This window comes from Tachyglossus aculeatus, chromosome 7 (assembly GCF_015852505.1).
Source record: "Tachyglossus aculeatus isolate mTacAcu1 chromosome 7, mTacAcu1.pri, whole genome shotgun sequence".
In the NCBI taxonomy this organism is placed as follows: Eukaryota; Metazoa; Chordata; class Mammalia; order Monotremata; family Tachyglossidae; genus Tachyglossus; species Tachyglossus aculeatus.
The window spans coordinates 30,481,092-30,497,659 of NC_052072.1; the positions used below are offsets into that span (position 1 = coordinate 30,481,092).

A 16,568-nucleotide genomic window follows, 5' to 3' on the forward strand; every position below is an offset into this window, starting at 1 on the left:
TAGGGACTGTCTCTATGTGTTGCCAATTTGTACTTCCCAAGCGCTTAGTACAGTGCTCTGCACATAGTAAGCGCTCAATAAATACGATTGATTGATTAACCATAACGTGGAGCCTAAGGAGCCCTCCAGGCCTGGAGCGACTGGGCCTGCCGTTTTTCGGGGTGGGGGCCCCCCCTCTATTCAGTCCCCAACATGGGAGGGGGCCCCTCCCTCAGCTTCCCGCCTGGAAGCTCGGCCCCTCACATCAATCAATCAATCAATCGTATTGATTGAGCGCTTCCTGTGTGCAGAGCACTGGACTAAGCGCTTGGGAAGTCCAAGTTGGCAACATCATAATAATAGCATTTATTAAGCGCTTACTATGTGCACTGTTCTAAGCACTGGGGAGGTTAAAAGGTGATCAGGTTGTCCCACACGGGGCTCGCAGTCTTCATCCCCATTTTACAGATGAGGGAACTGAGGCACAGAGAAGTGAAGTGACTTGCCCCAAGTCACACAGCTGACAATTGGCAGAGCTGGGATTTGAACCCATGACCTCCGACTCCAAAGCCCGGGCTCTTTTCCACTGAGCCACGCTGCTTCTAGAGAGAGACAATCAATCAATCGTATTGATTGAGCGCTGACTGTGCAGAGCACTGGACTAAGCGCTTGGGAAGTCCAAGTTGGCAACATAATAATAGCATTTATTAAGCGCTTACTATGTGCACTGTTCTAAGCACTGGGGAGGTTAAAAGGTGATCAGGTTGTCCCACATGGGGCTCGCAGTCTTCATCCCCATTTTACAGATGAGGGAACTGAGGCATAGAGAAGTTAAGTGACTTGCCCAAAGTCACACAGCTGACAATTGGCAGAGCTGGGATTTGAACCCATGACCTCTGACTCCAAAGCCCGGGCTCTTTTCCACTGAGCCACGCTGCTCCTAGAGCGAGACAGTCAATCAATCAATCAGTCGTATTTATTGAGCGCTTACTGTGTGCAGAGCACTGGACTAAGCGCTTGGGAAGTCCAAGTTGGCAACATCATAATAATAGCATTTATTAAGCGCTTACTATGTGCACTGTTCTAAGCACTGGGGAGGTTAAAAGGTGATCAGGTTGTCCCACATGGGGCTCGCAGTCTTCACCCCCATTTTACAGATGAGGTAACTGAGGCACAGAGAAGTGAAGTGACTTGCCCCAAGTCACACAGCTGACAATTGGCAGAGCTGGGATGTGAACCCATGACTCCAAAGCCCGGGCTCTTTTCCACTGAGCCACGCTGCTTCTAGAGAGAGACAATCAATCAATCGTATTTATTGAGCTCTCACTGTGTGCAGAGCACTGGACTAAGCGCTTGGGAAGTCCAAGTTGGCAACATCATAATAATAGCAGTTATTAAGCGCTTACTATGTGCACTGTTCTAAGCACTGGGGAGGTTAAAAGGTGATCAGGTTGTCCCACATGGGGCTCGCAGTCTTCATCCCCATTTTACAGATGAGGGAACTGAGGCATAGAGAAGTGAAGTGACTTGCCCCAAGTCACACAGCTGACAATTGGCAGAGCTGGGATTTGAACCCATGACCTCTGACTCCAAAGCCCGGGCTCTTTTCCACTGAGCCACGCTGCTTCTAGAGACAGTCAATCAATCAATCAATCGTATTTATTGAGCGTCTACTGTGTGCAGAGCACTGGACTAAGCGCTTGGGAAGTCCAAGTTGGCAACATAATACTAATAGCATTTATTAAGCGCTTACTATGTGCAAAGCACTGTTCTAAGCACTGGGAAGGTTAAAAGGTGATCAGGTTGTCCCACATGGGGCTCGCAGTCTTCATCCCCATTTTACAGATGAGGTAACTGAGGCACAGAGAAGTGAAGTGACTTGCCCAAATTCACACAGCTGACAATTGGCAGAGCTGGGATTTGAACCCATGACCTCCGACTCCAAAGCCCGGGCTCTTTTCCACTGCGCCACGCTGCTTCTAGAGAGAGACAGTCAATCAATCAATCAATCGTATTTATTGAGCGCTTACTGTGTGCAGAGTACTGGACTAAGCGCTTGGGAAGTCCAAGTTGGCAACATAATAATAGCATTTATTAAGCGCTCACTATGTGCACTGTTCTAAGCACTGGGGTGGTTAAAAGGTGATCAGGTTGTCCCACATGGGGCTCGCAGTCTTCATCCCCATTTTACAGATGAGGTAAGTGAGGCATAGAGAAGTGAAGTGACCTGCCCAAAGTCACACAGCTGACAATTGGCAGAGCTGGGATTTGAACCCATGACCTCCGACTCCAAAGCCCGGGCTCTTTTCCACTGAGCCACGCTGCTTCTAGAGAGAGACAGTCAATCAATCAATCAATCGTATTTATTGAGCGCTTACTGTGTGCAGAGCACTGGACTAAGCGCTTGGGAAGTCCAAGTTGGCAACATAATAATAATAGCATTTATTAAGCGCTTACTATGTGCACTGTTCTAAGCACTGGGGTGGTTACAAGGTGATCAGGTTGCCCCACATGGGGCTCGCAGTCTTCATCCCCATTTTACAGATGAGGTAACTGAGGCATAGAGAAGTTAAGTGACTTGCCCAAAGTCACACAGCTGACAATTGGCAGAGCTGGGATTTGAACCCATGACCTCCGACTCCAAAGCCCGGGCTCTTTTCCACTGAGCCACGCTGCTTCTAGAGAGAGACAGTCAATCAATCAATCAATCGTATTTATTGAGCGCTTACTGTGTGCAGAGCACTGTACTCGGCGCTTGGGAAGTACAAGTTGGCAACATATAGAGACAGTCCCTACCCAACAGTGGGCTCACAGTCTAGAAGGGGGAGACAGAGAACAAAACCAAACATACTAACAAAATAAAATAAATAGAATAGATATGTACAAGTAAAATAAATAAATAGAGTAATAAATATGTACAAACATATATACAGGTCCCTACCCAACAGTGGGCTTCACCCCTTCCCCCTTTTCCCTGGTCTCAGGAGGAAATGAAGCAGCGTGGCTCAGTGGAAAGAGCCCGGGCTTTGGAGTCAATCAATCAATCAATCGTATTTATTGAGCACTTACTGTGTGCAGAGCACTGGACTAAGCGCTTGGGAAGTCCAAGTTGGCAACATAGACGGTCCCTACCCAACAGTGGGCTCACAGTCTAGAAGGGGGAGACAGAGAACAAAGCCAAACATACTAACAAAATAAAATAAATAGAATAGATATGTCCAAGTAAAATAAATAAGTCAGAGGGCAGGGGTTCAAATCCCGGCTCTGCCACTTCAGCTGTGTGACTTTGGACAACTCACTTCTCTGGGCCTCGGTGGCCTCATCTGGAAAATGGGGGTGAAGACTGAGAGCCGCCCCCGTGGGACAACCCAATCACCTTGTAACCTCCCCAGCACTTAGAACAGTGCTTTGCACATAGTAAGTGCTTAGTAAATATCACCATCATTATTATTATTAAGTGGCCACACTGTCGCATCCCAACCGTGGGTTCCTCCCTTTCCAGTGGCCGGGGTATCGCGACCCCCTCCATCCCCCTCGCCTTACCTCCTTCCCCTCCCCACAGCACCTGTATATATGTTTTGTATGGATTTATTACTCTATTTTATTTGTACATATTTTATTTTGTTAATATGTTTGGTTTTGTTCTCCGACCTCCCACCCCCTTCTAGACTGTGAGCCCGCTGTTGGGTAGGGACCGTCTCTATGTGTTGCCAACTTGGGCTTCCCAAGCGCTTAGTACAGTACTACGATTGAATGAGAGCTCACCTCCTCCAGGAGGCCTTCCCAGACTCTACCCCCTCCTTCCTCTCCCCCTCGTCCCCCTCTCCATTCCCCCGTCTTACCTCCTTCCCTTCCCCACAGCACCTGTATATATGTATATATGTTTGCACATATTTATTACTGTATTTATTTTACTTGTACATATCTATTCTATTTTATTTTGTTAATATGTTTGGTTTTGTTCTCTGTCTCCCCCTTCTAGACTGTGAGCCCACTGTTGGGTAGGGACTGTCTCTATGTTGCCAACTTGGACTTCCCAAGCGCTTAGTACAGTGCTCTGCACACAGTAAGCGCTCAATAAATACGATTGATTGATTGAGTGAATGTCGGACGAGCATCCGTCCTTCAGTTCCTCCCCCCGTTTCCCCCATCCCTCTTCCTGCCGTTGTCCTCCCTCTCTTCTTTCCTCCCCGAGATGGGCACGATGAGAGATTCGCCCAACGAAACTCACTTCCTGATCGGGGTGGCCTCTTCTTGCCCCTCCTTCTCCACACCCTTTCCTTAGGAAGCAACCCTGCTGTTCATTCATTCGGTCGTATTTATTGAGCGCTCACTGTGTGCAGAGCACTGTACTAAGCGCTTGGGAAGTACAAGTTGGCAACATAGAGACGGTCCCTCCCCAACCGTGGGCTCACAGTCTAGAAGGGGGAGACAGACAACAAAACTAACCATATCAACAAAATAAAATTCATTCATTCAATCGTATTGAGCGCTTCCTGCGTGCAGAGCACTGTACTAAGCGCTTGGGAAGTACAAGTTGGCAGCATGTAGGTCCCTATCCAACAATGGGCTCACAGTCTAGAAGGGGGAGACAGACAACAGAACATATTAACAAAATAAAATTCATTCATTGTCATATTTATTGAGTACTTACTGTGTGCAGAGCACTGTACTAAGCGCTTGGGAAGTACAAGTTGGCAACATATAGGTCCCTACCCAACAATGGGCTCACAGTCTAGAAGGGGGAGACAGACAACAAAACTAAACATATTAACAAAATAAAATTGATTCATTCAATCTTATTGAGCGCTTACTGTGTGTGGAGCACTGTACTAAGCACTTGGGAAGTACAAGATGGCAACATATAGGTCCCTACCCAACAGTGGGCGCTCAGTCTAGAAGGGGGAGACAGACAACAAAACTAAACATATTAACAAAATAAAATTCATTCATTTAATCGTATTTATTGAGTGCTTACTGTGTGCAGAGCACTGTACTAAGCGCTTGGGAAGTACAAGTTGGCAACCTAGAGACAGTCCCTACCCAACCATGGGCTCACAGTCTTGAAGGGGGAGACAGACAACAAAACAAAACATATTAACACAATAAAATTCATTCATTCAATCCTATTTATTGAGCACTTACTGTGTGCAGAGCACTGTACTAAGCGCTTGGGAACTACAAGTCGGCAACATAGAGACAGTCCCTACCCAACAATGGGCGCACAGTCTTAAAGGGGGAGACAACAAAACAAAACATATTAACAAAATAAAATTCATTCATTCAGTCGTATTTATTGAGCGCTTACTGTGTGCAGAGCACTGTATTAAGCGCTTGGGAAGTACAAGTTGGCAACATATAGAGACGGTCCCTACCCAGCAGTGGGCTCACAGTCTAGAAGGGGGAGACAGACAAAACAAAACATATGAACAAAATAAAATAAATAGAATAGTAAATAAGTACAAGTAAAATAAATAGAGTAATAAATCTGTACAAACATATAAACAGGTGCCGTGGGGAGGGGAAGGAGGGGGCTCAGTCTGTTGTTGTTGCCGGTCCTATGTCAAGGGCCATCAGTGTGTTCAGCACGTTTCATGTCCCACACCAGTCTCACATCCATCAAAAAGACTGTGAGCCCCCCGTGGGACAACCTGATCGCCTTGTAACCTCCCCAGCACTTAGAACAGTGCTTTGCACGTAGTAAGCGCTTAATAAATGCCATCATTATTATTATTATCCAGCGCTCCTGTACCACAAATTGGCCTTTTTTCCATTCCTTTGGAACGTGCAGGTTTCCACCCAAATGCCTCAGTATCTCCTTTGGGGCGGGGAGGCGGAGTGGGAACCTGCAAGACTAATCAAACCCATATTTCCCATGCACATTCCTCGTCTGCTTGAACGCTGAGTCTTTCAGAATTGATTTTAGGTCCCTGTTGTTTTGGATAACAGATTTAGAACAAAACCAGAAAAGGTGGACCGGGGGCACGCTCAGTTACTTTTATCTCTATTCCCAGTTTGCCTCATTATCTCTTTGGTGTTTATCCCAAACATGGTCTTTGTCTCATTTTACTAGCAATCGGAATTGACTTGAAACCCTCAGAAACTGCAGTGAAAAAACATGACCAGAAGTGGGGTGGCAATTTTTTTTTTTCCCCAAGACTAATCTTGAGCAACTTCCTGGTTGCTTTCGCTTCCTGGCTGTTAAGTTGTTCCATGGAGTCTTCAGTGATTATGAATTTGGAGTAAGGGCATTTCTTTAGGAGAATGGGAATTCCAGGTTCTTTCTAAGAATATCAAGTGGAAAAAAATGGGGTATAAGTTGACCCATATAAGTGGAAGCCATTTGGAAGTTGTGTTTGTGGTAGATATAATACATCAGCCACTAGCGGCACTAGGTTTTTACTCCCTTGAAAGTTCATTTTCTTGGGTGTCAGAAATCGTTCTGTGGTTTAAAAGTAAGCACTGAGTAATGTAGTCGTGAATTTGGGGTTCCCTTAAGAACAACCATGCTGAAATATGTATTCGTTTTTAAATCGTGATATGAATTCTGTAGTTCAAGAATTTGCGTCACTCTGCTACCCGGATTATCTTTGTACAGAAACGCTCTGGGCATGTCACTCCCCTCCTCAAAAATCTCCAGTGGTTGCCTGTCAAACCTCGAGTCAAGCAAAAACTCCTCACTCTCGGCTTCAAGGCTGTCCATCACCTCACCCCCTCCTAGCTCACCTCCCAGCCCGCACCCTCCGCTCCTGTCGCTGCTCACCTCCTTACTGTGCCTCGTTCTCACCTGTCCCGCCGTCGACCCCCGACCCATTTATTTTATTTATAAAATAAATATTCCATTTATTTTATTTTGTTAGTATGTTTGGTTTTGTTCTCTGTCTCCCCCTTTTAGACTGTGAGCCCACTGTTGGGTAGGGACTGTCTCTATATGTTGCCAATTTGTACTTCCCAAGCGCTTAGTACAGTGCTCTGCACATAGTAAGCGCTCAATAAATACGATTGATGATGATGATGATGACTCATGTCCTCCCTCTGGCCTGGAATGCCCTCCCTTCACACATCCGCCAAACTAGCTCTCTTCCTCCCTTCAAAGCCCTACTGAGAGCTCACCTCCTCCAGGAAGCCTTCCCAGACTGAGCCCCCCATTTTTTTCCTCTCCTCCTCCTCCTCCTCCCCATCACCCCTACTCCCTCCCTCTGCTCTACCCCCTTCCCTTCCCCACAGTACTTGTGTACATATTTATTACTCTATTTTATTAATGATGTATATATAGCTATAATTCTATTTATTCCGATGGTATTGACACCTGTCTACTTGTTTTGTGTTGTTGTGTCTCCCCCTTCTAGACTGTGAGCCCGTTGTTGGGTAGAGACCATCTCTATATGTTGCCAATTTGTACTTCCCAAGCACTTAGTACAGTGCTCTGCACATAGTAAGCGCTCAATAAATATGATTGACTGATTAAGCGTTCAATAAATACGATTGAATGAATGAATGCTTATTTAGCCTTGTTTTTGTATATTAGTGAAAGCAATCCATGTGTAAAATGGTTTCAGAAAATTTGAGTATCTTAGGAAATTGGGATGGCCTTAATAAAATTATGTGTTAAGTAGGAGTGCTAGTGCCATTTAAATGCATATCTTCAGAAGCGTAATTCATTATTAAAACATTACGATATGCTTTGGAAATTTTTTAAAACTCATGATGAGGATTTGGGGGATAAAAGTTACAAAATAAGACTTTGTAATCCTATTTGAACTATTACTGACTTTTAACAACATTATAGGTCTTAGTGATTAGAGAGTTTAGAAAATATTGTTCAAACATAGCTCTGTATTGCACTAGAAATGTGTGTAAGCTCACTGTGGGCAGGGAACGTTTCTAGCAATTCTGTTACACTCTACCGAGCAGTTGGCTCAGTACTTTGCACACAGAAAGTGTGCAGTAAATATAATTGATTGATTATAGGTATCCTTGGAGAAATGTCTCAAATCAGACACTTTGTCAGATTCAAATCGTGCTTCAATCAGGTACAAATTTTGATTTCAAGTTGTCAATTTATATTCCCCAAACTAGCTCATTTTTATCTCTTAAAGGGAAAAAAACTACCTTGTCTGTCTTTGGCTGTATTTTGGGGTTTTTACCTTTATGAAAGTGGACATTCTCCATTGCTATAAAATATTCCTTTTGAAGCAATGTTTGTCTTAGTACACATTTACTTGAAACTCCTTAGTAGTTTTTGTTTCTGGTTTTCTTGCAAACATTTTTAACCTAGTAGTACAGAACCAGTGATCCCTGTAGTTGCATATTCAGACATTATATGGTTCTAGAAAGAGGAAGTAGCCTTCTCTTTTCTTTTTCTTTTTTTTTTTTTTTTGCGGTTGTGGGGAGGGGTAGAGTTCTGCATTGTTACCTGAAATGGTCATGATGATCTCTTCAAATGAAACAGGAAGTAGCAAGTGCCGAAATTTGCAGAAACAAATAATTCTAGCCTTGGCCCAACTTGATGATTCTGAGAATAAGAATTGCGCTCAAAGTGCCAAGCCCCAAATATGTAAAAGAGCCAGATGCTGAGGCACAGATGAATTTTTAAAATATGTTTGCCATAAAGTCTGCTCCCAACATTTCATGATTCAGCATTTATTGATCTACTCGAACAGTGTTGAGATGGAGATAGTCTTTGGGGTTGATTAAGGAAGCAATTACTCATACTCCAGTGTAAATTAAAGCTAACCTTACTGCAGTCTTGGTTAGCTGTAACTTTCAAAATAAGAAGTTGAATAAGCGTGCTGTGTTGGTAACTTTTATTTCAGATGTTTTTCAAGACATGAACTACTAAATATTTCCTAAGGGAAATGGAAAATCATTAACACAGTGCAGAAACTCACAACTTTGAGTTTTAAAACCAATACCTTAGTGTTTAGTCTTGCAAAAATAAATGCTATGACTTTTCTGAACATTTCAACTTCATCTTTAGTTTTTGAGCCGTTTATAAGTCTCACACCTTCTTGATTCACATGGATCGGGTGGGCCAAATTGTACCTCTTTGAAACCTCTTTTGTTGTTCACAACCATTATCTCAGTTGTTATTATTGATCCTGTTAAATAAGAAAATTAAGGCATAAAAGAGTTGGATAATTGAACCAAGATTATTCTAAGTACAGTATTCAAACCACTTTTTTTCTCCAAACTGAAATAAAGTGTATTTATCAGTGTGGCCTAGTGGATCGGGCAGGGTCCTGGAAGTCAGAAGGACCTGGGTTGTAATCACAACTCCACCACTTATCTGCTGTGTGGCTGTGGGCAAGTCATTTACCTTCTCTCTGCCTCAGCTGTTGATATCATTGATCCTGTTAAATAGATAAGAAAATTAAGGCATAAAAAAGTTGGATAATTGAACCAAGATTATTCTAAGTACAGTATTCAAACCACTTTTTTTCTCCAAACAGAAATAAAGTGTATTTATCAGTGTGGCCTAGTGGATCGGGCAGGGTCCTGGAAGTCAGAAGGACCTGGGTTCTAATCACAACTCCACCACTTATCTGCTGTGTGGCCGTGGGCAAGTCATTTACCCTCTCTCTGCCTCAGTTACCTCATCTGTAACATGGGGGATTAAGACTGAGCCCCATGTGGGACCTGGACTGTGTCCAACCTGATGAGCTTGCATTTACCCCAGCACTTAGTACAGTGCCTGGCACATAGTAAGTGCTTAACAAATAACATTTTTTTTTAAAAAAAAGATTCCTGTGTAGATTCAAACAATGGCCACCATGTTAATAATTATCATAGTGATAGATACAACCTAACATCAACTCTATTTTTTGTAACCACATTCATATATTTCATGTTTCAAGACAGTTTTTGTTAGGGTATTGTGCTCTTAACAGTTCCCTGGTCTCAGCAGAGTTAATTTCAGTTTGTTCTTTAAAAAATACTGTTTCAAAATGTCCCTTTATATAAACAACAAAAATGGAAGCTCTTAAGATCATTTAGTCCAGAGAGAATTTCCCGTTCCCGTGCATTTCAACTGGAAAGCAATTTTTGAAACATAGAGTTACTGATATTTTGAAATCCTTTAACGAACATTTTAATTTGTTTTGTAAAGTTATACATTAAATTATTAACCCTTTGCAAGAACCACAGGCCCAACCTTCCCACAGGTGGATTGGATCTTGCATTGTGTTGCTAGGCATGTGTAATAAATTGGGATGGAGGTTGGGGTTTGGGGTTGAACAAGAAGCAGCCAGGACAGGGGATGGAGACAGCACAACCCTCCTGGCTTCAAGTCCTGTGGAAGCCCCACTCCCACCCAAACCCAACCCACACTGCAACCCACTGCCGTGGCGAGATAATAAATAATAGAGTGTATTTGAGTGAGCTACGCAGCTAGGGAAGAAGAGCCATGTGTGGTTTGTGAGCCACAGTTTGGCCACCCTTGTTGGGGGGTGGAGTTCTTAAGTTAACTAACCGTGCCTTCTTTCTGATCCTGTCCACAGAACCAGGCAATTGCTTGATTGATCCTCTTCTCCCAATCTCAGCTCCTGCAAAGAGGCATCTAGAGTGTTTCAAGTTAAGGACGCTACCACAAAATTGCATACTCCAATTCTTCCTGCCCATAAGAGGAATGTTATTTTACAGTGTGACAGTAGTAACAAAAGGGTTTTAGATGAATTCACGGGTGAGAGACCTATAATGGGTTAATAGAAGAGATTTTAGGGATGCTAGAAAATACATTCGTAGCCATTAGGATTGGGAGCCAAGATAGGGGGCCATTGCAGGCATCACTCAAGTCATCCTGTTGCCTCTCTTGGAAGCAACATGCTGAGCTGGTTGGATCCATTGGTCTCCCACAGCAGTGGTTTCTCTAATGTTCTTTTAAAGTTGATTTCTTCATTTAAATACCCCTTTGTAATTCATCCGGAATGTTTCCCAGGTGCTCTACTTTCATAATTTAGGAATTTGAGAGTATATACAAGGTTCTAGACTGTGAGCCCGCTGTTGGGTAGGGACCGTCTCTATATGTTGCCAACTTGTACTTCCCAAGCGCTTAGTACGGTGCTCTACACACAGTAAGCACTCAATAAAATACGATTGAATGAATGAAGTTCACCATCTACTTTTGGCTCAAAACTGAAAAGGGATGAGGGGTAACCATGTGCTCTGTCTCTGGGAAACTGGGGAGGGGGAACAAGGTGTGATTTCAGAAGCCACCTCCAGTTGGGAACTTGGGAAGCTAAGAGCTGCAAGAAGGGAAATGGAATAAAATGGTGAGGATATCGGGGACCTGGCTTCTAGGGAGATCAGGGAACTCTCATTTCCCGTCTATAGCTTCAATCAGTTTTATACACCGTGCTCATGTTTAGTACACTATGCTGCTCCAGAACCTAATTTAGAACTATTTACCTGTGGGTGGGTAAATGATTGTATTTGATGACTCACTAGAGGGATTAGATGAAAAATGGAGGAAAGCAGTCACTTTTTTTTACTTGTATTTCACTTGTTATGGGTGTGTGTAGATGTGCCGTGACCTGGCCAATGGGTGTCAACTGTTTGATGTGATACAACGAAAAGACCAGGCATAGCGAATGGTCCTCAGAGAAGCAGCTCATTCCCTAATGTTAGCAATTCATATTCAACTCCAATCAGTTGCAATTTTGAAAATGGTCAGTCTCTTATTTACTCTATTTTACTTGGGCATATTTATTCCATTTATATTATTTTGTTAATATGTTATGTTTTGTCGTCTGTCTCCCCCTTCTAGACTGTGAGCCCGCTGTTGGGTAGGGACTGTCTCTCTCTCTCTCTCTCTCTCTCTCTCTCTCTCTCTCTCTCTCTCTCTCTCTCTCTCTCTCTCTCTCTCTCTCTCTCTCTCTCTCTCTCCCCTTATTTATTATTGTTTATTTATTTATTTTATTTGTACATATTTATTCTATTTATTTTATTTTGTTAATATGTTTCATTTTGTCGTCTGTCTCCCCCTTCTAGACTGTGAGCCTGCTGTTGGGTAGGGACCATCTATATATATGTATATATGTACATATATATGTTTATATGTATGTGTGTGTATATATATGTATATATGTTTGTATGTATTTATTACTCTATTTTATGTGTACATATTCTATTTATTTTATTTTGTTAATATGTTTTGTCATTTGTCTTCCCCTTCTAGACTGTGAGCCCGCTGTTGGGTCGGGACCATCTCTAAATGTTGCCGACTTGTACTTTCCAAGCGCTTAGTACAGTGCTCTGCACACAGTAAGCGCTCAGTGAATACGATTGAATGAATGAATGAATGCATCCAAGAGAAATACAAATCAGTAGAGCTGTAGGACAGTATCCCTTACCCTTAATTATATGGGTGAGGATATCTGTGCCCTTCCCATTGCAGGGGAGGGAGCTGGAGTGCCCAAGCTGAGAGTTTCCAGCTTGGTGGTGGTGAGAGTCAGGCCTTGTGCAGGGCTTATGTAGGAGAGCTTGGGTTGTCCAGCCTGCTCGGCACTGCAGTCCTAACCGCAAAGGCTGATTAGTTGAGGTTTTTTTTTTATCTCAGGTGTGCTCTCATGGCAGCTGCCCAGCTCCCGGGGAGGAGCGCATTTAGCAGATGGCTCCCACCACAAAGATTGGAGGTTTTTCGGCTGAGGTGCATCACCCTGTCTGACACTTGGTCAGCACACCTGAGCAGAGAGGTTTCCAGCTTCTGCAGTGTGGCTTTTTCGCCAAGAGCCACCTGGCAACAAAACCTGGGACCCTCCCTGCTCAGGTTCACTACCCAAACAGCTGATGCTGTGATGCTGATGCACCCAAAGCAGAAAACAGCCAAAGTGGTGGGAAGATTTTTTTTTTTCCTCAACCCCCTTCCAGATTTTCTGTTCACCAGAGCTGTGAAAATCATGGAGTTGACTGCACACAGCATTTATCTGTCTGAATACAGCGTGATGTTGGAAGAAACAATTGTGCCCATGTGCACAGCATTTGTCAAGGAATAAGAAATCCACATAAGTGTTTTTCTTTAGGAACACAGCTCTCGGGTTATAGAACTATTAATGGTTTCTTCACACGTTTGATTTAAATATTTTTGTGTGCTCTGTAGTCCTGTCTTTAAATTTATCTTCCTCCCCAAGTGCAATTATAAGGTATTATGATCACTTTCTGCGTAATAAAGTGCAGACTGTTGTGATTTTCAGCATGAAATGTCATGTGGATAAGATGCAGAGGGTGGTTTGTTATACAGGAAAAGGGGAAGGTGGATTCCTTCCCTTAGAATAAAGGATGGTGTATTCTAAACTGCAGGGTTTTAGTATCAATAAGCCACACTTTTGTCACTACTAGCAAATGATATAATTACTAAATATATCAAAAGTAGAGGCAGTTGGCTTTACTTCAGAACTAAAGTAGAAGGCAGAAATTAAATTCTGGAATCCATGATTCAGATCTGACAGCATGGAATAAATCTAAGGGTGTAGACCAAATGGATAATGCCAAAAAAAGGCATGTAGAAACACTGTCCCTCAGATAAACTTCCTGTTGGCCTGTCTGGCACCTTGACATGAAGTTCCTGAAGATCTGTTACTGATTGGCTGTGATAATGAAATCTTTTGAGAGTGTGACACTTGATGAAGTTAAGAAAACTATCCCCCGTGTCCCTGAGGGACAGTGTTATTGGTAGAAGAGTGTAAGACCTGCTATTGTAGTATTTCTGTTGTGATGTGAAAACAGTTTGTCTTTCTGACCATTATTTAAAACTCATTTGTTAAAATCACAGTGAGTCCTAAAATAGCTAGGGTGTAGTTACTGTGTTGTGCTAGAGTAATGTTTTACAAACAGAAAAGGAACTGTGGGGAGGGAGGGAGCTAATGCCATGGATGCACTTTATGTGTGATGTGCATAGCCTTAATTACATGTTTCACTTGCTCTCAGAAAGGTTAAGTAGGTGTTAACCACAAACATGATCAGTTTTAATCTTTCAGTAAAAAATCATGCTCACCCTTGTTTTTCCCATTATAAAAACAATTGAAGTTATCAAAACACTACGTGGAATCATAATCTAATTCTGTATTGGGTTCTTTGATACCTTAAGCTGATAGTGGGTAGCAGTAGCTTTGTTAGTTTCTGTGGTTGTCCGAGACCATCCCCCCCTAAGCTTTGTCAGCAGTCACGTTAGGTGAGTGAAGAAAGTGGCTACCATCCATTCCATTTTCCTCAGTCACCTAACGTGACTACCAAGCAAAGTTTAGGGGGGGGTCTCAGATAACCAAAGAGACTAATAAAGCTACTGAAAATCTACCTTGAGAAAAGACTAGAGTCCATTAATCAATAACCAAGCAAGAGAAGCAGCATGGCCTACTGAAAGGAACACAGGTCTGGGAATCTGCTCTCTCTCCTACTCAGACTGTGAACCCCATGTGGGACAGGGACTGTGTCCAACCTAATTTGCTTGTAGCTATCCCAGCGCTTAGCATTTAACAAATACTATAATAATTAAAATAAGCTCTTACACCCCTGTATTTTTGAAGAGGAGAGCATCCACTAGCATTGCGCTCACCACTCATCATGAATGAGCTTTGTGAGAAATGGAAAAGTTTGGAGGCTTTCTTTTTACGTCAGTCAAGGAGCTAGTCTGTGAAGCTCAGTCTGTGAAGTCCACTTTTTTGTTTAGTATACAAGAGCCCACCAGTTAGTAAAAAAATGATACAACTAATTCTGATCTACTGCAGATTCAGACATGAATTATGTAGTAAACAGCAGCAGCAAGGTGTAACATGAAATGTTACAGGACTATGCTGAGTGCCCTTGCTAAGAAAAGTACACCAGAACAGTGAATTAAGTGTTCATCCGTGTTCAGTGTGGCTTTCACAAGTTGCTTAACTGTTGGTCCTTGTAGATTTCCCAAATAGGAGTTCTCCTTATTAGGTCAGTTTGTACTGCCCTCACAATCTAACGGAAAAACTTCATTCTAGAACGCAGTAGAATCTATAGAGCACTTCTGACTAGTTTTCATTGTTCTCTCAGGGAACAGAGAGATCCTTAGGGACAAAAGATTCAAGTAGCAAGTAGAGTATTTCTGTATTAAACTGTGGGATTGTAAATTGTAAATATTTTCATTAGAGTGGACATTATGTCCTTAGAGTGGATGCTCCTTGTGGGCAGGATTAAGTCCAGAGTTCATAATTTCTCTAATCAGTACTTCCCAAGTGCCTAGTATAGCATGCTGCTACTACAAACTCTAATGGTACTTGTTAAACACTGCCAACCACTGGTCTGAGCGCTGGGGTAGATACAAGTAAATCAGGTTGGACACAGGCTCACAGTCAAAGTAGGAGAGAGTAATAATAATAATAATGGCATTTATGAAGCGCTTAATATGTGCAAAGCACTGTTCTAAGCGCTGGGGAGATTACAAGGTGATCAGGTTGTCCCGTGGAGGGCTCACAGTCTTCATCCCCATTTTATAGATGAGGGAACTGAGGCACAGAGAAGCTAAGTGACTTGCCCCAAATCACACAGCCGACAATTGGCAGAGCTGGGATTTGAACCCATGACTTCTGACTAAAAAGCCCGTGCTCTTTGCACTTAACGGAGGCACAGAGAAGTTAAGTGACTTGCCCAGGGTCACACACCAAACAAGTGGCAGAACCAGGATTAGAGCCTAAGTCTTCTGACTCCTGGGCCTGTGCTCTTTCCATTTGACCACACCCTTATCAAGTTTGAAAGCCTTCGCTTTCAGTTTAGAGAAAAGCTAAGTGCCTATAAACAACAACTCCAGGTCTTCAGGATGGTTGTAGAAACTGAAAGAAGTCCAGAGATTGATTCCACATTCATTTTTTTACGCTTTGGAGAAGGTCTCTGTCGTGGATAATTGATATATTCTTCCGTACTCTTTATTTCCTTGTTGGAGCTCCTGAACTGCAAATACGTATTTCTTACAGGAAGCTTATTGCAATGTGCAGTTTTATTAAATTATTCCCATTTATTTAGGAGGAGGCTTGCTGAACCTGAGACTAACCAGGTCAAGAGTTTAGAAATAATTCTGTAGAACTAGTAGTGTGTTAATTTTGCTGTTTAAAGTGACCTATGAAGTCATTTTGAGGTAGAGACCTGCCCTGTTAAAATGTGATAAAATAATGATAAAATAAATATGTTAACATTGGTCTTTAAAAACAGATATCATGTACTTATTTGCAAAAATCACTAAAGGATGTGGTGCTGCCCACACAAGAGTAGTAGTATTTTTTTAAGGGGGCGGGAATGTTCTAGTGTCAAATTTTTTGCCAAATATATCAGCTCTGATGGGTGGAAAACATCAAATTATCCAGGGTTAGAATCCATTTAGACAACGGTGATTCTGGATATTTCCTGGCAACAAAATAAATATATGGTTAAATGAAATCAGGGACTGGAAGCTCCTGACACGGAAAGAAGCCAGTCTTCAGGAAATGCCCCTCTAGAAGTGGCTGTCACTAATATCCTTAAGAAATTTGTTGAAGAAAGAGACGACAAAAGATAGATTGCTGAGTCTTAGAGTGGGTTCTGCTTCTGAGGGGGAATCTTCATTTCTTGATAAGGCAAGTACTCCCCATTCTCCT

At 42.6% G+C, this 16,568-nt stretch overlaps 1 protein-coding gene across 1 annotated transcript in view; it reads left to right on the top strand.

Annotated features, from left to right (window-relative positions):
• CAPZA1 (capping actin protein of muscle Z-line subunit alpha 1) overlaps positions 1 to 16,568 on the top strand; it is a 32,575-nt gene that overhangs the window by 249 nt on the left and 15,758 nt on the right. The gene's annotated exons all lie outside the window — the stretch shown is intronic.